This window comes from Rattus norvegicus, chromosome 16 (assembly GCF_036323735.1).
Source record: "Rattus norvegicus strain BN/NHsdMcwi chromosome 16, GRCr8, whole genome shotgun sequence".
Lineage (NCBI taxonomy): Eukaryota > Metazoa > Chordata > Mammalia > Rodentia > Muridae > Rattus > Rattus norvegicus.
Genome location: NC_086034.1, coordinates 5,794,550 through 5,814,329, shown reverse-complemented (window position 1 = coordinate 5,814,329; position 19,780 = coordinate 5,794,550). Strand labels below are relative to the sequence as shown.

The following is a 19,780-nucleotide window of genomic DNA, read 5'->3' as shown; positions in this document are numbered from 1 at the left end:
GAGCCCTGGCACGTCCTTTGGCGAGGACAGCGGGACATATAGGCAGGTGGAGGAGTCGGCTCTCAGTTTCCAGTCATCTGTGGCACACGGGCATTGCCTACAAAGCTGGGCACTGGTCACAGAGGCTGGGCTGCCACTCTTCCTTCCCTCCGTTCAAGGGGCCCAGTGTGTTCACAAGTGTCGGGCTGGCCCTTCCTTCAGCTTCTGCCTGGAAAACCCCTTTTCTGTAGTTTCATTTCTCAATCTCTTCAGTACATGCCTAGGCCGCATGGTATCCTAGGCCCCTGAGGGCGCTCTCCTCAGGGGTGAAGCCCATGCTTTGGTCCTCTATCTACCCCAAGCCTTTCTGTGGTATCTGGAGCAGGCCTCTCTACGGCTGCTGCACTGCTCTCCTACCTGGGCTGTTTCTTCCACCTGAAATGCCTTTTCACCCTTCCCGCCTCTGCCACCAAGGACTCCTTCCAGGTCACCTTGGCTGGTGCCAGGTTACCTTCCACAGAGCCTGTCCAGCTACAAATACTACACAACAGTATCCAAAACTATATAACACACACACACACACACACACACACACACACACACACACACATCAGCCCTCAGCGATCTATGACACATGTACTCTGATGTAGGCACTGGGCCAAACCCCTCTCTTGTCTGAGTTCCGGGGTCTTATGGAGGAAGGGTCTACTAATAGCCCCATTCTACAGATAAGGAAGTTCAACTCAGTGAGGGAAGATGAGGTCACATAGCTGAGTGGTTAAGCCCCTCAATAGAAGATGAATTCCCCCACAGTCCTAGGAGACTCTTGCTTTGGCCACTTCCCTTCCATAAAACCCGTAAGGTTGGGGCAGGCCCTCTGGGGCATGGGAAGGAATGAGGGATCCCCTGAGAGACATTGCATCACAGAGAGAGTCCAGCTAAGATACGGACAGAGAAGCAGGCCCGGGAATCACAGAGCCTGGATTTTAGCCTTTGTCCCCTGTAACAACCTGTGTGGCCTCAGGCAAGGATTTACCCAAGCCTCTTCATCTGCCGGATGAACGGTAAAACCTGACGTGAATCAGGGGTAGGCCAGTAATTAGATAGCAGTTAGGTCTTTTGTCTAGCCATTTGCAGTCCCCTCTGCTCAGGACACTGTCTAGATCACCTCCGTGGAGCCCGGGAGAGGCTCCTTGCCAGGGGCTAAGAGGGCACAGTTGGGGAGAGAAGCTAGCTGCTCAGGCCGATGAGGGAAGGAGAAGTAGCAAGGGAAGATAGTAATGCTGCTCCTCCACACCCTCTCTCTCTCCCCTCACAACCACTGGCACTTGGACCTCCCATCCTGGAGAAGCTGCCTGCCTGAGGTCACACCGTCCAGGATGCTGAGCTGGGAGGAAGAGCTACACATAGCCTCGGCATGGCTGTCTCTGAACCCAGCAGGCCTATGGTCTGATAACTGGGACGTGTGGCCTTCACAGACTGGCGAGGCTGCTCTACCTCTTAACAACCTGAACAGCCTGACCTAATATCCACAAGCTACTGATCGTCTAATACTCACCCGTCCTCCTCCTCTAGGCTACCCAGGATTTGCCTCTTATGGGAAGGGTCCCCAGGCTCTCTGGGCATTCCCTCCCCTCCCCTCATGCCTTTCTGTGTTCACACTTGCTCTGTGACCTGGGATTGAGTAGAGATAGCGACGGGCTGAGGCTTGGCAGCTGGGCAGGGATGTTGACAGGGAGGACTTGGACTGTGCTGAGGGATGAACAAATGGACATTTTCCCTTCTTTGACCCGGAGAAAGTCTCTAAGTCAGCACACAGTTAAACCCAGAGAAGGTTTAGCCAGGTATCATATCACAGGCAAAGCCCAGAGGTGAGGCACTGTGTGGTCTGTGTAAACATCTTTCTGGGGTTTGGAGGCTGACAGGGAGGAAGGAGGGGCTAGGTCACATGGCCGATGACCGGTCAGAACTTTGGACCTCTTTATAAGGGTTCCAGGATCAGCCTCGGGGCCAAGGGGTGAGTCCTGAAAGCCTTTTAAGATGACCACATAGCTGTTGTGATGATAACAGATTGTTGGGGGGAGAGACACAGGGGCAGGGTGGTAGAATCGAGGAATGAATGAATGGAGAAGTCAGGTCAGGGACACTGAAGTAGGAGGGTGATAAAGATTTGTGCAAGCTTCCGCAGTGAGGGGGGCTGGCTCGGGTGGGGCCCACTGTGCAGGTTGAGGCGGAGAATAGGGGTGTTAGGGTGGACAACTGGTCAGCGAAGGTCTATTGCTGTCTGGTCAGGGTCTGGGAAACCCTGCCACTGATGCCATCTGGATTGGAGAAGGTTTCAGCTGCAGGAAGAAATGTCATTTTGTATTACTCTACCAGGCACGGGTGTGCTGGGGCTTTGACTGACACTGGCCTTCTTGAATGTCTGGGGGAGGGGGAAACATTCTTGGGGCTTCTGGAGTCCTGCGGTGTCTGGGGTGGTGTGGAACAGAAGGTTTTGAGACACAAGTGGAAAGGTGGGGTGCTCCCCCCAATCTCTCTTCCTGCTAACTCTCCCACACACAGACCCTTGATGGCACCTCATTACACACAGATGGATTCACTCCTACTGCAGCCCCTAGAGGCCAGCACAGACCCACTGATGGCTCCTCTATGTTCCCTCAACTTCAGGCCTCCAAGCAACACCCCTCCCCCACGCTGGCCAGAAGCAGTCCACACCCTGGGAAACATCCTCCCTCTCCACTAAGCCAGCAGGGTTGCTCTGGGAACTGGAGGGAGCTAGGACAGACCTCAGCAGGAACTTCCCAAGCATCTAGGTTATAAAACCTGAGGACAAATTAAAAGACTAACTCATCTTTTTTCTTTTCTTTTTTCCCCAGAGTTCTCAACTGAGTCCCAGATCTCTTCTGTACCTAGAAACTCCACTGACTGGTATCTGTGACTGAGGTCTTCCTTTCAAAGCCCACACTGAGGAAGCCTGGCATGGTAGGGTGTCAGAAACCAGCTGAGTCTTTGCCCTACAGGTAGCCTACTTGAGAGCTTAGATTCTGTACTCCAGCACTTGACCCAAATTCTACCCCAGAACAGAAATTATAACTGTCTCCCGTTTGCCCTGTAGTCATAGGTCCTGAGGTACTAGCCCAGAGTATTGACTGTGGCTTTTTGTTTGTTTGTTTGTTTTGTTTTGTTTTGTTTACCTTAAGGGCTTACAATTCTTCCTGTCCAAGCTTGTTCAGCAGCCTGGCTGCCTGCCTAGCCACTGTGGCTAAGATGGCCACAGTCTGTGCCCACAAAAGGCTGTGGGCAGAAGCTTGGCCCAGACCTGTGAAGGTGGTGGGTTGAGGCCTGGTGGGCAGCATCTGGAGGATGGGACTCATTCTGCACTGTGGAGGCCCCTCCCAGCCAACCACAAGTTGCTGGGATTAGCAAATGGGGAGGTGTGGGACAGAGAGATGGACAGGCCTAGCTGCCTGTTTCTAGTGCTGGACACAGGGCTGGGCTCTCTGGGGCTAACATTAAGTTAGTCTCGAGGCAGCCCCAGGGGGTGTAGCTCTTACGGCTGAGGGAAATGAGGCTGGGGGAGGGCTGGCATTTGTTCCAGGTTACACAGGTGGCTACATCCATTCTTTCTTGCCTGGGGCCTCTGCCCAAGCGGAGGCCCTGGGCAGGCTGTGGTGGGGGGTGTGTGTGTGAGAAGCAAAGGCTTTCTGCAGAAGAGCTGTTTAGGGGTGGGGGTGGGGCTTGTCGGATACTAAGAGCTGGACGGAAGACATTCCAGGGGCACAAACTGAACTGAGACTAGGACGTGGAGAGAGAGAGAGGTCTTCTTGGCAGAAGTGACCCAGGGCCTCTTATACCTCTGGAGGACTTGACTGTAGGCTCCTGGGTCGGGCTCTGCTGGTCCAACTGGCCCAACCACTTCTCTCGGGCACTACCCACTGCCACTCTGCAGAGCCCTGCCAGGGGATGCCAGGCGAAGTCTGTCAGAAGCCCCAGCTCCACTTCCCAGTCTCAAGGGGAAAGAGGGAAAGAGGTCCTAAGCTCTATTCTGTGTGGAGGGGTAGGGGCGGTCACTTCCTTCTGACTAGAGGAGTGGGCACATCAGTCTGCGGAAATCTGCGCCATTATGAAACACTTCTACTTTCTTCTGTAAATGGGACTGTTAAATTCACTTTAAAGGACTCATCCCTTTTTCCATCAAGACAGCCAATGTGACTTTATTTTTATTTTTTTTTTTTTAGGTTTCTGGGGCTCTCCCTACCTATTTGGCACCTCCAGCTTTGGGTCCTCACCAGCAAGGCAATGCCGGGACAGGTGTCAGTGTCTTGGCAGCCTCCAGGTGGCTACCCAGGAATAGAACTGGGTCTTTTATGGTCAGGCCGGAATCACGTGGAGGGCTGGCACCACCCCTTCCCTGCTGGGAAATGCTTCCCTAGGGCAGGGAGGGGTAAGGCTGAAAACTGCCCAGTGCTCAAAGCCAGTGGCACTAGAGGACTGTGTCTGCAAGGGCGGTTGTGGTGGTACGGTAGAGGTTGGGTGTGGAAGGGTGATGGGTGGGGGAGGAGAGGGGAGAAGGGGTACAGGGAATGCTGTTGCCAGTGAGCGCTTATGTGGCCTGGGCCCCTGGAATACCTGTCTATAGCCCTCGGCACCTCCAAGGACCTTGTTTCGTCTCAGGGCCACCTCATCCTCTGTCCTCAGTTTCCAGTAGGCCACAGAAATTTCAGCAAGCCATCGTCTGCAGAGGAACTGAGGCATCCACACAGGAGAGCAAGTTAGGGGTTGGCGAGGCTGCCCTGCCTCACTCTCCCAGCCTTTGTTCTCTGTGGATAGGCACACTAGTGTAAGCCCCAGCAGAGGGGCAGATGAAGTTGTCAGTGCAGGAGATCAAGGCTTTTCCTTCATGCCTCTAGCTGTCACTGGTGACCAGCCACAGCTCCACTACCCCTCCTTGCCACTCCCAGGTTCCTGTGAGGAACTGGGACAGCCCTGCCCAGGAGACAGCCTGGCCAGAACTGTGCTAAAGTCAGTGCTGAGGTGGGACAGTCCAGGACTGTACCCATGAGAACCATGCCCTGTGCCCTGATGTCCCCAAGAGCTTTTCCCATTTCTCTTCAGGAATTCCTCAAGTTTCACTAAACAAACTTAGGGAAGAGGAGCCTCGAGACAATTCTCAGAGAGAGACCTCAGAGAGTCCGCCTTGCTGACTTTGCGTTAACAGTTGGAACCCACCCAGATTGAGCTTGCTCCTCTGGTCTCAGAAGCTCCAATTCAACCACAAGATATCATCATTAGCATCTTCATTCCACAGAGGAGGGAGCCTACGCATAGTCAAATCACAGGTCCAGGACAGAGTGGGACAATAACCTGGCCCTTTCAGCGCCTGCCTGCCATGTGGCACTACCCTTAAGATCTCCTGAGCCTGACTTTGCTTGCCCTTCACCTAGTGCCACAGACTGAAACTTCGGCGGCAGCCTTCATGTCCTGAGGTATAGGCATACCATAGCTACCCTTCCCACCTCACTGCCCCAAACAAAACCCCAGCAGGCTCAAATATATTATTCCTGCTGCCTGTACTCTGTCCCAGAAACATGAGTCTATTCTCTCTTGACCAGGCTAGCGCTCTGGGCGGGGCAGAGATGGCTTCCTGACAGCCAGAGCTTCAGGGCTAGACTTGGGGTGAGACAGGCAGAAACAGAGCAAACAGGACAAGAACTGACTGTGGCAGAGCCAATGGGGGCCCGCTGTCCTGTTTTCAGCCGATGGGCCTCAGGAAAATGGGTGGTCTTTTCAGGGTACTTGATTGGATATCTCAGACTTCTCCTTTAGAGGTCTTAAGGACCCTCTTTTGGTCATGGCTTTGGATAATACCAGAGTGTCAGAAGTCTTCATGCTCTCCTCTGGACAAATCCTCCAGAAAACCACAGGGGACCAGCCCTGAGTGGTTGCTGCTGGTTCCACCCACATCTATGTTAACCTGGAGGAGGAGAGGAGGAGAAAGGAAGGGGGTGGGGGAATCACTTCTGCGTGACTGCTTTAAGCTCAGCCTTGCTAGAGGATTCATTCTCCCTGTGTCATGAGAGGATTCATTCTGCCTGTGTCACGAGAGGCAATCCAGGATCCTTTCAAGGCCGAGAGCCTGTGACTTAGCACAATGATTGATCATTCCTGTAACCCTAAACATACAAACAAACAAGTCCTTAGCAGATGTCCACCCTGGCTGAAACTGTGTTTGTTCTCTCTCTCTCTCTCTCTCTCTCTCTCTCTCTCTCTCTCTCTCCTTATGCAGCCTCTTTCATAGGTGAGAACTTAGTCTGGGAGGGGTGTGGTCACGATGATGATACAGCAAGGGTCATAGAGTCAGCGTGCGATACAGTCAGTTTCCTTATGAGGTTGGTGAAGGACAGCTCATCTGGACCCTTCCCAGGCCTACCTGAGCTCCATAATGAATGGTCCTAACCAACCTGGGCCTAACCTCCACTCAAGCCTGTCCTCTCTGAATCCCTCAGGCCACTCTCCTGAAGCCCACCATGCATCTCTCTTGCACCCTTGCCAAAACATGGCCAGATCAGTCTTAGCTGTTCTCCACCTCATTCTATCACAGTTCCCCTTGCTAGTCACCAAAGTCAGCATTAATAGTGGTCCTCACTTCTTGGGGGGCTTGATATTCAGGAGACACATCCAGTGCCTAGGACAGAGTCCCATCCCCAATCACCCACTCTTCTTCATCTCCATTTCCCAAGGCAGAGAGCTAGTTTAGTGGCTGGACCTAGAGCTCCCCAATGCTGGCTCTCTTGTTGTGGTCCCTGGTACAGGGTAGGTCCATTGTTGATGTTGAGGGAGAGGCTGGGTTGGCTGCCGTGGATCTGGAGGAGGAACCAGCCAGAGAGGGTGAAACCCCATTCCAGGTGGTCAAAGGTCACCCAGCACACTCTTTCCTTCAGCTCAAGAGTTCAGCTTTCCCAGGTTAGCTAAAGAATAGGGTCCCTTACCAGATGGGAAGGCCACAAATTACACTGGGCATCAGGGAGTAGCATGTAAGAAGACACAGCTGAGGCAGGTAGAGGACTGTCACTAGGGAATGACCCAGGAAACAGAATGCTCACAAGCCTGCTTCGAGGAGAAAGGAGATTGTCTTTCCAGAAGGAATCTAATTTGGTCAAAGTCGCTGTCACGGGGTGGGGACAGTTATCAGGACTGGGGACCTAAATACTAACTTTCAAACGGGGGCCCTCTTTCAGGGGACAGGGAACCAGCGGCCTTCCTCTTTCTACAGAAGGACGAGTCATTGTGGTTTCCTCTCCCTAGCTCAATCCCCAGTGTACATTCAAAATAAGGTTTGGAGACCTTCATTTACGCCAGGTTCCCCCATCCCTGGAAGTCTCAAACCTCCACAGGTGGAATGGGGCGGGGCGCTTCTCTTGATCTCAGACTGCAAAGAGCTGTCTAGACTTGTATTCCTTCTAGATAGTTTCCCAGAAGGACCTTAGGGATCTCGGGATACCAGAACCCTCTTATCCTCCCAGCAGGAAGAGTTATCTTTTTTATTTTATTTTTTGTTTTGTTTTTGTTTAGAGCCTCCCATGGCCAGGCTGCCATCCACTTGCTATGTAACTGAGGCTGAACTCGATGAGCTCCCCTTTCTCCTGCTTTCCTCCCGCCCCCAGCACTGAAGTATCATTCTGAGCCTCTATCCGTGGTTTACTCTGTGGTGAGGGTCAAACACAGAGCTATCTGCGTGCTAGACAAACTATCATCTGCCTAGTTCAGGAAGTCATTTCTTTGGGTAACTATAATGCAACAGCTTAGCGTTCTGGGCTTTGGGGACAGAAGAATGGACGCCCTGGCTCCCATTTGGTGCTCAGACTTTGGGCCCAGGGGACCCTTAATGAGTGAATGAGTTACAGCTGACAATCAAATTCCTTTTATGCGCCTGACTGATCGAGCGGAGCTCTAATGGTGGGCACAGGAAAAGGGTGTGAAGATGGGGGCAGTGCTGAGACAGACTGGCTAGAGCCTCTCGCCCTGGAGACCTCCCAGCTCCTTCTCTCCGGCAGGGCTGGAACCGGCAGGCCTGGCGGCGGGCACTGAGCCCGTCCATGGCTCTGCACAAGCCAGCAGGAAGAGGAATGAGGCCAGGCGAGGCAGGCCAGCTGGCCAGTGGGGAGTCCCGGGCGTGGGCGCAAGTAGTTGGGGAAGCCCCGCCGCTGCCTCCTGGGCTCCATTGTGTGTGCTGTGCCCCCCGACTTGGCCTCGGAGTCCTCCTCTATAAAACAGTCCCCTGAGGAGGGGTGACCTGCGTGCCACTGGCAGGCGAGGCACCACAAGAGCCAGAGACGGGTAACAGACCTGGGGACCAAAGAACCTGCAACTGAAAGAGGTTGAGACGTGCCGGACCCCCAGCTTTCGTGGGCGGAGCTTCGAAGGGGCGGGCGCCCGTGGGGCGGATCCTGAGTGGGGGCGGGACCGGGGCCGGCACCTGGGTGAGGTCGCGCAGTCCCGCCCCCTCGCACTTCCGTGTGCCGCGGCGCCAGAACAGGAGGCGGCGGCCGCGGGGATCCCGCGAGCGGCCCCTGAACATCTACCCTTCTTGCCGGGACCCGGGAGGTCCCCACTGGCCTCCGGGCCCGTCCTGATCAGACTCGTGTCGACCTCCCCGTCCACGCGCATCCGGGAGAGCCGCGCCACGAGACGGACCCGGGCCCGCCGGGACCCCTGGTGTCTGGCCCTGCGTCGAGAGGTGAGTGAGAGCTGGGCCCAGGCGCGGGGTCCGAGTTAACTCGAGGGCGCAGAGGCCTTCCCCCCCCCCCCCCCCCCGCTTTCTCTCGCCCGTAGCCTCCTTTCCCCCCTTCCTTCTCCGACTCCGGGTTCTGAAACTGAGAAACTGAGCCACGAGCAGCCAAAGTCCCGCCGAGCACAGAGACCCGCGGTTGCCTCGGTACTCTGGTCCGTCTGACCCTCTCTTCGACGGCTGGAGCCCAGGCCCGACTACTCCCAGCATCTTTACCCCGCTGTGTGTCCTCAGCCCCGCCGAGGGTCGTCCGATCTTCTCGAATCTCCCTGGGGCCTCTGCACGTTCGTCGGCCCCCACCCCCTCTTGCCTGATCCTCTGCTCCCAGGCCAGGTCCGTTTGCTCCTCGTCGTCCGTGTACTCCATCTCCCCACCCCCACCAGACCCGCCGCCCCCTCAACCCAGTCCTCCGGGAGCCGCACCCCCAGCCGACGCTCGCCCGCCCCTGCCAGTCCAGTCTCGGTTCCTTTTCACCACCGGGCGGAGGCCCGGCCGCCGGTCTCCTTAGCCTCCAGTGCTTGGGTCCCAGGCGGGCGGACTCTGGCGGCGCCGCCTCCTCGTCCTATCTCTTCTTTCTGTCTCGGTGTCTTTCTTGGCTTTCCTTGCATCTGTCTCTGTGCTGGGCGTGGCTCCAGCCTCCACCATTCCCCCGTCCTCTCGGATCCTCTGAGCCCCTTCCCCGGGTAGCCTCTGCCTGGTGCTGTCAGTCTCTGACCCGCAGGAGAGACGCCACCCGCTCTGGGGGCCCAGTAAGGTGACAAGGACAGCAGTGACGGGAGTGCCCTGCTGGCTGGCAGTGGAGAAGGAGGCCCCTCACAACTGCTCCCACTTCCCCAACTCCCTCAGTACAGGGGAGGGGAGAGGAGCGATCCTCATTAAGTACTCCACTCAAACCTGTAGGATTTAGAATGAGTGGGGGAGATTCCTTTTTCCTTTGGCCCCTACCCTGAGCCCTTGGAGAAGTTTGGCTTCTGTTGTCGTAGTATCGGTGTAGGACCTGTGGGTATGGTGTGTATCTTGTCTCCTTGTGTAATGTTTGTCATAGTGGGACTTCCCCAGTGAATGTGTCCTTTTTCATGTGTGACTTGCTTGTACTTATATGGCTGTCTGTGTGTTCTGAGGCTCGATGTGTGCCACATCCAACTTCATATACATCATGTCTTGTCACTGGCTTCCCCTCTACATTTTTGTGCTTTGACCTGCTTATGTATCCGCATCCCTGTGTGTCCCAAAAGTCTGTGCACTCTATCACAATGACCATGAGTCCTTTAACTGTGGGAGCCCACACTATTGGTGTGCCAACCCCCTAGGCTTGTGAGTGTGTAAGTGGTTCATCTTCTTCCGCTGCTGATCTTCTGTGACCAAGCTGATCAGGTACAGAGGGGAGGGGACTGGGTTTCCTCATTCCTGGTATGGATTAGACTGGGGTGTGGTGAACAGGCCAGCAAAGGGCAGCTGGTGTGTGTGTGTGTGTGTGTGTGTGTGTGTGTGTGTGTGTGTGTGCGTGTGTGTGTGTGACAGTATCTTTGTATGCTATTGTAAAGGCTCAGGTATATGACAGGGCTGTGTGGAAGGTGACACTGCAGTGTAGAACTCTGGTGGGAGAGGGTGACTGGTAGGAGACTCACAGTCTGACTGTATGAAACTGCGGGTGTGTATTGAGAAGTGATGGAGTGATGGTGGTTGTGGGTAACAGAGAGGCTCAGTGTAGGTAATAGCAACAGGAGGGGTGTGATAAGAGGTGAGGAGGGAAGGTGATACCTGGCTCTGCATGTTTTTATGAGTGTGCAGGAGGCACTGGGTGTGTGCTTGGCATGCACAAACCCGGCCCTGACTCCTGAGGAGATGGGGAACGCTAGGGACAAGACCTGGGGTTATAATGGTCTGATTGAGAACTCAGGTTCTAGACCAAAAAAAGCAGTGGAGTCACTTACCATGCCCTTTAGGAGCCAGAGTCCCATGCCCAGCCTGTGTGGCTGAGAAAGTGAAGACTCCGAGGACAGTGGCTCCTCAGCAGTGTTGGCCACACTGAGAGGGCTGTGCATGCGGGGCTCGTTCCTGGCTGTGTGTCCCATCCTGGAATCTGGGATGAGTGAAAACCTAGGGAGTTCCCAATAGGTTGCCTCTCCTGTCTCCCTGACTAGGCTGCTTGCAAGAAGGAGGGCTTCTTCGTAGAGTGTCAGGACCCAGCCCTGCTCAGCCCCACCCAGCCGGCCCCCCAGTCTCTGTAGCTGTGATGGGAGGTGTGGGGGTGACTCAGAACTGTGACTCCTGCTGGGCTCTGACACCGTTTACCTGGCACAGCTAATTGGAGTTTAAATTTAAGCTAGAAATAATTTGAAGGACGATGGAAAGATAAAGCCCGAGGCTGCTGCTGTGTCCAGGAAGTAGCAAGGGGTCTCTAGCTGGGCGATTGGGGCCTTTTGAGGAGACCCAGCCTGTGGAAATGCCAGGATACCTAGGCCAGTGCACTATGCTGCTTTTGCCATTCCTTCTGTTCAGGATATCTCTAGGCCTCTGTGTTCTCAGCTGTATAATGGTGCAACAGTAATGTGAGAATCTATAAAACAAGGATGAAGATGAGTCACCATGCATCTGTTACTCTTTCCTCTCTCTTGTTTTTTTGTGGCACTAAAGATCGAACCCAAGGCCTTACTTGGAAGCACCGCTAAACTACATCTTAAACTCTCTCTCTCTCTCTCTTTTTTAAATTTTTGAGACAAAGTCTCATTAGGTTGCTCAGGCTGGCCTTGAACTTTCCATGTAGCCCAGGCTAGCCTTGAACATTCATTTTTTTTTTTTTTTTTATGCCTCAGCTTCCGAGCAGCTAGGCTTACAGGTGTGTTCCACTATATCCTGTCCATCCCTTCCTATCCCTGTGACTCTAGCTCAGAAGATGTGTCTGGCAGGACACATCTTGAAGCCTCAGAGTCACCTTAGCAGTGGAGCAGTAACAATTTTCTCCACATAAAACATAGGCTTAGAACTGGGCCTAGCCACACAGGCCTTTAATCCCAGCACCCAGGAGGGAGAGGAAGGGGATCTCTCAGTCAGGGATGCACAGAGAGACCAGTCTCAAAAAAAGGCTCGCCCAGTTTACAACTTGAAGCCAGCCTGGGTTACTGGGTTACATCACACACACACACACACACACACACACACACACACACACACACACACACACACACAGAGGAATTGTCTGAGGTTGGTGCTTGATCATTCTCTGCAATTTTGGTCAGACCAAGTATTCTTCACCCTCCACCAGCCACCCCACCCCCCACTCCCCACCATACCCATGGTCTTCTTACCATCCTAGACAGGTCATTCTAAGGGCAAGGACACAGCGTTCTGACCCTAACATCAAGGGGATACATAGCTGGTTCCCAAGAGAATTTGGGCCTAACGGCCATCCTTAGAAGAGAGAGTCAAGTCCAGGGAGCCCTACTTCCTTTCGCCCATCAGAGCTGAGCTGGCCTGGGCTGGCAGTGTGGAGGCTGGTTCGGGGCCTGGGCTGGCTGTGCTTCCCAGCTCAGCTGTTTTCTCCTGTTCCTACAGGTCTGCTGGGAATTGGCCCAGGCAAGGGCGTTAGGCCCACTGACTTGTGGTGGTTAGTGAGTAGCCGCAGCACAGCGGGAGCCAAGATGAGCAGGAGCTGGGAGGCCCAGGTAGGATAGGTCATCTCAGGCAGATGGGCAATGAGCCAAGGCGCCTTTCCTCTTCGAGACTCGTTGGCTTCCAGTGGGACTGGCTGGATCCCAGTACATTCTGGCCGTAAAACAGTGTTCAGGGGAGGAGCCCTTTGCTTTTTATCCATAAAGGACTTCCTGCCTGATACCTGCTTGTGGCTTCTCCCCTGGAGCTCAGAAGACTGGAACCAGACAGTCCTCTGTGGGTGAAGCAGGGATGATACTGGTTTGGGTCAGTTTGGTCAGTTGGAGGGAGATAATATGCAAACCAGGGGTTAGGGAGGAGGTGTAAGCTTTTCCTTGGTTCCTCAAACTGCCCTCCTCTCACAAGGCAACAGGCTCACCTGTGCCCCATGGTGGGCGGAATGCTGGCTTGGGAATAGAGTGGAGTCTCCCAGAAGGACTGGGTGGTCTCCATCTCCTCAGTCTCCTGATTCAGTGCCCCCTGTGGGGTGGGGCCAGCCTTGCTTTTCTGAGCCCCTATTGCAATAAAGTCCCGTGAGTCAGGTGCTGTAGCTTTGTGGGTGTGTGAAGCCCTGGTAGAAACCCCAGCACCCAAAATAATCGGAAAAAGAAAGACAGAAGAGACAGAAAGGAGGGAGGGAGGAAGGAAGTAGTTGTGTGTGTGACTAGAGGAGCCCCAGTGAGCAGAGGTCTGTATGTGTGACACACACACATGCATGTATGTGTGTATAGGGGTATGTGTGTGTGTGCTGGAATCAGGGGAGTGTTGGAACAAGCTGGCAAGGATGGTCTCTCTCCAGGAAACTCCCTGTTCGGCCCCATTCCTTAGCTACAGTTAGTGTGGGGGCGTTTGAAGTTTCCTCAGTGTAGTGAGGGAGGAGGTTCTCACTCCAGTTCGGGTGGGGCAAGGTCAGGATCTTCACTGGGTCTTCTGTCTGTTCACCTACCCAATCCTGGAGGGGAGGACTTGATCTGCTTGGGCTTCTCAGTTACCTGAGGTCGGAGAAGCCAGCTCTACCCATCACTTAGCCTCAGTTTCATTAGCTTTGGAGCCTGCCTACTGCAAAACTCAAACATCACCTGGCTGCCTGGCAGAGACATGCACGTGCCCACACAGGGAGACAAAGCCAAGCCGCACCAGACATTCTCACCTCAGGCACGCACCGCCTACACATGAGCACACAGTTGTCCACATGCATCTCCTCAAGGAACACACTCAAACCCTCATGCAGAGGCTTCTTTCTGCGAATGTCCACACACGTCACGTTGTGCCCGTGCTAGGTCAGATGGGATCATTACCCACTCTGGCAACCAGAGTCTGTCACCTGACAATGAAGTTCCAAGTGTAGGTAAGATCACCAGGGCTAGCTGGGTGGTGGTGACCCATGTCTTTAATCCCAGTGTTTGGGAGAAAGAGGCATGTGGAGCTCTGAGTTTGAGGCCAGCCTGGTCTACATAGCAAGTTTCAGGATAGCCAGGGCTACACAGAAAAGCCTTGCCTCGAGGGGGAAAAAAAACCAGAAACACAGCAGAGAGAAAGAGAAAAGATCACCAGGGCTGGAGGAAGTTAGGCCACACTGGGAGGGGAATCCGCCCACGTGACCCAGGCCCCAGGGCTCACCAGGGTTTGTTGTTGGAGATAGGGGCACATGTGTGGAGGAGGGGTCCTGTCAGCTGCTTCAAGCTGTGGCCACAGAAGAGGAAGTGTGTGGGCCGTTTGGTCATAGGGCCAAAGTGACCATAGGCCAGTGAGGGACCTACAGCCACCCTGTCCTGACGTTATGCCTAGAGAGAATGGAATTGCTGAACTCTGAAGCCAGTGGGCCATTTTTCTCCTAGGGTCCACTATCCATGTCTTGAGCCCAGAGGAGAGACCTAGTTGCTCCAAGATGTTTCCAGACACTCACTTCCTCTGGGCTGCCCAGGAAGTGGTTTCAGAGTGGGACTGACCAGTTCCGCCCATGGCTTGCCTCACCTCAACTCTGCCTGTGGGGGAACAGGATCTGCTGTGGGTTAGGCCAATTGACCAGGTTTTCCAAACCAAGACTGTCGAGGCTTGCCTGGAATTCTGGTGGAAGACGGGGGCCTAAGAACAATAAGGCTCCTGCAGCCCCGAGCCCAGCTCCTCTCTTGTCCCAAGACTCTGAGTGGAAGCACAGGGGCTTCAGCACCAGTAGGACAGCCCCTGAGGGTGGCAGGGACTCTCCTGTGTTCCATTCAACAGCACGCAGCCTATATAGATAAATCTGTGCAGGGACCTTGGTTTCCCTCTCTGACAAAATCGTGTTTATACAAATACTACCTGTATGAGTGATTTGGGAAACGAGGTAATACATGTAAAGTAACAGGAACTGGTTGAACACGGCTCTAATCCCAACGCTCTGGAAGCAGTGGCAGGACAGACCTCTGTGAGTCTACACAGTGGGTGCCAGGACAATCAGGGCTGCACAGAGAAACACCTACCTGAAAACAGCAACCGCCGCCGCCGCCGCCACCACCACCACCACCACCACCACCACCACCACCACCACCACCACCACCACCTCCACCACCACCACCACCACCACCACCACCACCACCACCACCACCACCACCACCACCACCATCACCACCACCACCACCACCTAGCAGGAGCTAAAGGCATGCAGAGTAACCAGACCTAGCAGTGTTACCGCTAATGCACCGCAATTGTTTGATGAGCTAGGACCAGCCTGGTGTCACAGCCACATGGATGTGGAACCCAGCTGAGAAGTTGGGTCTCTGACACCCCCATCCTGTCAGCTGTGCTCCCACCCACATTAGTAGGCACTGGGGAGGGCTGTACTCATTCCGTGGGCCCTATGTCCTCTTCAGAAGAAGCCCAGGGTGGAGGAGCTAGGCAATCAGCTGCACAGCCTGCTCCTACTTGTATCCCCCTTGCTCCCTTTCCCAGTGAGGAAGATAGATCTCACAGCCATGGTTGAAGGGAGGGGGGAAAGGAGCCCACAGCTGCTTCAGGCTCCTTCAGCTCCTCTCTGCTTTCTAACCCCTGCAGGACTTTGGGTTTAAAAGGAGGAGGTGGGTGGTGAGCCCTCTTACCAGGCTGCCTATCCTTGGGACGCCTGCAGTCAGCATTTCAGTCAGAAGGGTTAGCTAGCTGGGACTGATTAGGTTGGCGAGGGGACATATGCATGCATCCTCGATCCATCTATCACTGGTCTGCGGCAGCGGTGGGAGGGGCCTCCGTGTCCAGGAATACGAGGAGGTCAGCTCATTTTTGCTCACTGCTGTCTGGGACCAAGAGGCTGAGAGTGACTGTTTACAAATGGCGGTGTGGCATGCAGGCCCAGGAGGCTGGAGGTCAGAGGTCAGTGAAGCCTGTGCTGCATGTGAGGAGGACATGCTGAAGGTGCAGGGACAGGACCCCTGCGACATCAGGCATTCCCTGATGTAGGTGTTCCTGGCCGTGTTCCCAAGCCAGAGACTGGGCTGTTCTCAGCCTCTAATACCTCATCTGAGAAATGGGCAGAGCAGGGGTGCCCTGTGAGATCTGAATGGTGGGAAGGAGCTACTGTCAGGGGCAGGGTACAGAACACTGCCCACAGAGGCTCCTCACAGAAGGTGTTTGGTTGTCAGGGAAGTGAAAGGGGTCCCTGTAACCAGGGCACGGGACTGAGGACAGGACAACTGCCTAGATCAGGGAGGTCAAAGCTACAGGTTGATGGATTTGGTGGGAAGCACTAGGAGCTGAGTCGGGGATGACAGGGTTTGCCTTACTGTCTTAAATGTCCTGAAAGCCCTGCTTAGAGTGAGGCATAGGGACTGTGGGAGGCAGAGTACAGGAGGGTAAGCAGTCTGGGCTTGGGGTAGGGGCCAGGTTCGAGTAGGAGGCAGGGGCAGGAGAGACCCGAGGCTTGCTACAAAGGCAGACTTGGGAGTGGGCTGCACAGGGGAATGCAAGCCAGCAGAAAACAGGCCCCAGATTGCTGGCCTGATGACTGTGAGCATGGGCACTCTTGGCAGAGGAGGACACATAGAGTGGGGTGTTAGTAGGCTGCCATGGGCTGACCTGAGCGGTTTTTTTTTTTTTTTTTTTTTTTTGACTCATTCATGTGGAGAGGTTGGAGAGCTAGGTGGACACATAAGCCCACAGTACAGGGTTCTAGGTCCAAAGTGAGGCCTGAGAATCTAAAGCCGGATTGGGATGGAAAGGACCCCCTTTGGAAAAGCTTGAAAGACTTCAGATACACGATAGAACAGCTGCCTCTCAAAGGTCCCTGCCTAGGGGCCAGGAGGGCAGGCCTGTGGTCTCTGGGCTGCTGTTTTCACAACAGCCACGGAAGCTTTGGATCGTATCTACAGCCATGTTGAGTAAACAGGCCAGTCACTAGGCCAAGGCAGGATCAGATGTCTGTGGTGTAGCCTGTAGGGCTGTTGGGTACATGGTAGGAGGATCTCTAGAATCTACCAGTGACAGAGCCAGAGAAAGCTTGGGGGTCTAGATTATCAGGACAAGGAGACTATGAGACCCTGAGCAGCTGCCGCTGAGCTGGGCTTTGCCCATTCACTACTACACCAGCCTAGATGGGATCCTAGAGTAGCAGGAAGCCCAGGGCATCCCACGGCTGGATAACCAAGAGGACTAAGGACAACTGGAGACGGTGGTGGGGCAGGCAGAAGAGAGAAGGGCAGACATGCGTGTAGCAAGGTTGACAGCTTCTGTGTCAACTGCCTCATTCCAGGCCCTGTGTTCAGCATGGTGCATGGGGAAGGTCACTGCCATATTGCAGATGGGCACACTAAAGAGACTTGGCCACATTCTGGCTACATCTGCCCAGCCCATTTAGGCCTGAGCTCACCAGTTCCTGTCTGTATTACTTGTGAGAGGGATGGCACACCTCGTGGGTGCTGCTCCACCCACTGCCATCTTGAAGGTTGAAGACAAAAACCAGAGTGGCCATGTGCCTTCTCCCAGGCACAACACAGTTTACGGTTAGGAACCTGAGCATTCGGAGGGCGAGACAGTGTAAGGATGGACAAGTCTAAGAGTCTGGGCTGGATCCCCCTCCCCTTCCTGTGCCCCCGAGACCCCCCCCCCCCCGCCGTTGGCTTTGTGGCTTTGGTTGAATTGCTCAACCTCTTGGTCATCTTGTGCAGTGTGAGCCTGGGGCTCATGGAGGTCATCTGCGGGCTGCCCCACCACAGCGTTTAGAACCCTCCTCTCTTTTGCAGGCTGGTGACTGCCACCCATAAGCTCCAGCTTCAGCCTCGGCTTACTCCCCTCAGGGGCTTGCAGGCTAAGGCCTGCCCTCGGACGCGGCTGACCAGCCTCTCCCTCTCTTCCACACTTTGGACTTCTCTTTGGACCTCCTAAAAAGGCAAGCCCTTCCTGGCCTTGTTCCCTGCTATCCTTCCCGGTCCCTCCTTTTCTCCCTAGCCATTGTGTCCAAGGCACTGTGACAGGAAAAGCTTTATTTGGTGCCAGAACCTAATCAGGTATGCAAGGTCCTTCCAGACCCCTGTGTTCAATTCTTTGCCTATGGTATGTCTGTTGTCCATCTGTCTACTATGTTTATCACACCATGTGGGGTGTGTGCATGTGTGTGTACGTGTGTGTACGTGTATGTGTGTGTGTGTGTATGTGTGCGTATGTGCGAGTGCGTGCGTGCGTGTGCTGACATACCTGGCTCTGTGTTGACATGTGACAGCAATGGGTGAATGGTGGGAGGTGTTTGTTCCTTTGTGTATGCACTGTGTCATTTTAGGGCTATGTATGTTTCTCTGTATGTCTACCTTTGATGGAAACTCCCCACACCTGATTGTATTTAAGTTAGTTGGTTTGCATGTGTGTGGTTGTTTTTGGAGAGTCCTGGATAAACACATACACACACACACACACACACATATCCCACCCTGGTTCCTCACAGCAAACCTCTAGTCCTCACAGAAGCTGGCTTCTGACTTCTGACTTGGGACATGAAAGGCCTTTGAGTCTCCCTCATGGGTACCTCGAACTCTCCCTCTGGTTAAGCTCAGAGAGCCTCGATCTGGGGGCCAGCTAGATGACCACAATTCTGTGCCTGGTGTAGGCTGTGCCCTTGAAGAGTTCCTATTCCATGTGTGCTGGCAGAGGGCTTGTGACCTCGTTGACAGCCAGGAACCCGGCCAGCTGTGATATCACTCCCAGCACCCCAGCCCGTAGACCTTTGCAGCCCTTTCTGTGTTTTTTTTTTTTTTTTTTTTTGTTTTTTGTTTTTTGTTTTTTGTTTTTTTTTTCCGGAGCTGGGGACCGAACCCAGGGCCTTGTGCTTGCTAGGCAAGCGCTCTACCACTGAGCTAAATCCCCAACCAAATAAGTGTTTTGTTTTGTTTTTTTCTTTTCTTTCTTTTTTTTTTTTTTTTTTTTTTTTTTTTGCAGCCCTTTCTACCTCAGCCTTTCGTGCCCTGCCCCTGAGGAAAGCCTGCTTTCTTCCTGCTCAGTATCCCTTAGTCCTCGACCTCCCCCCCCTCCCCGCCCCTTTGTGCTCCATCAGCCTTCTCTGTTTGTACCGCTTACTGGCTGGGTGATCTGCCAGTAACCTGGGGCTCAGGCAGTCTTTGGTGGCTCCAGCCCCCAGCCTGTTTTGTGCAGAATCATGTACATTCGTGTTTTCTTGATAAGACCCCAGCTTTCACTTGATTCTTAAGGCAGCCCAGTGTCCACTTCCTATCTCCATGGACTGTGTTTGGGATTGTTTTTGTTTCTGAGGCAGGATCCTTTTGCAGCCCAGGCTGGCCTGGAACTCCCAATCCTGCTTAGTGCTGGGATTGCAGACAGACAGGGCCCACCACACTTGCATGCAATTAATCCAGATTTTCATGTTTTGTGTGTGTGGGGGTGTTGTTTGTTTGTGTGTTTGTTTTTATGCTAAGGATTGAATCTAGGGTCTTGTGTATACCAAGCAAGTGTTCTAACACTGAGCTCCACTCTGGCTTTTAGTAGTGGGATGGCTGGGTGGTCTTCACATAGCCAGAACTGAGATGACCGAGCTAGAGGCAGAGCCACTACCCCACCTACAACAAAGCCAAGTTATCAGATGGCCGAGGCAGAGGTTACCTACCAACAGGGAAGCGGCTGCCTTCCTCGGGAGTGGGAAAAGATTCCCAAGGCTGGCTTTTTGAACTAGATGAGAGACAGATGAGAAGAAAGCCATTCTGGCTAAGGGGAAATGTCCAGCTTCACAGGGCCTGGCAAGTGAGGTGCCAAGCAGCCAGAGGCATCCGAGACGGACAACAGGATGGGACCAGGCTGTGGGGAGCCTTAAATGCCAGGTTGAGGCCTCTGGCTTCTTCTGAGAACAGTGCTAGTTGAGAAGGTGCCACTCTGAGGGCAGAGGCACAG

At 54.0% G+C, this 19,780-nt stretch overlaps 1 protein-coding gene and 1 long non-coding RNA gene across 5 annotated transcripts in view; both read left to right on the top strand.

Moving 5' to 3' along the window:
• The first annotated feature begins 2,736 nt into the window (after positions 1-2,736).
• LOC134482445 (uncharacterized) lies at positions 2,737-5,555 on the top strand. The gene is made up of 2 exons (XR_010058554.1): positions 2,737-2,964; positions 4,221-5,555. It is a non-coding gene; the product is annotated as an uncharacterized LOC134482445 (long non-coding RNA).
• Positions 5,556-8,207: 2,652 nt separating this feature from the next.
• Positions 8,208-19,780, top strand: part of Prkcd (protein kinase C, delta) — a 30,442-nt gene continuing 18,869 nt past the window's right edge. Inside the window, exons 1-3 of one of the 4 annotated variants that reach the window (XM_063275049.1) lie at positions 8,477-8,719; positions 9,005-9,103; positions 17,632-17,777. The gene's annotated coding sequence lies outside the window, so the exon portion shown is untranslated. Of the gene's footprint in view, positions 8,720-9,004; positions 9,104-17,631; positions 17,778-19,780 lie in introns of all 4 variants that reach the window. The other 3 variants (XM_063275050.1, NM_133307.2, XM_063275048.1) reach the window with 3 other exon arrangements.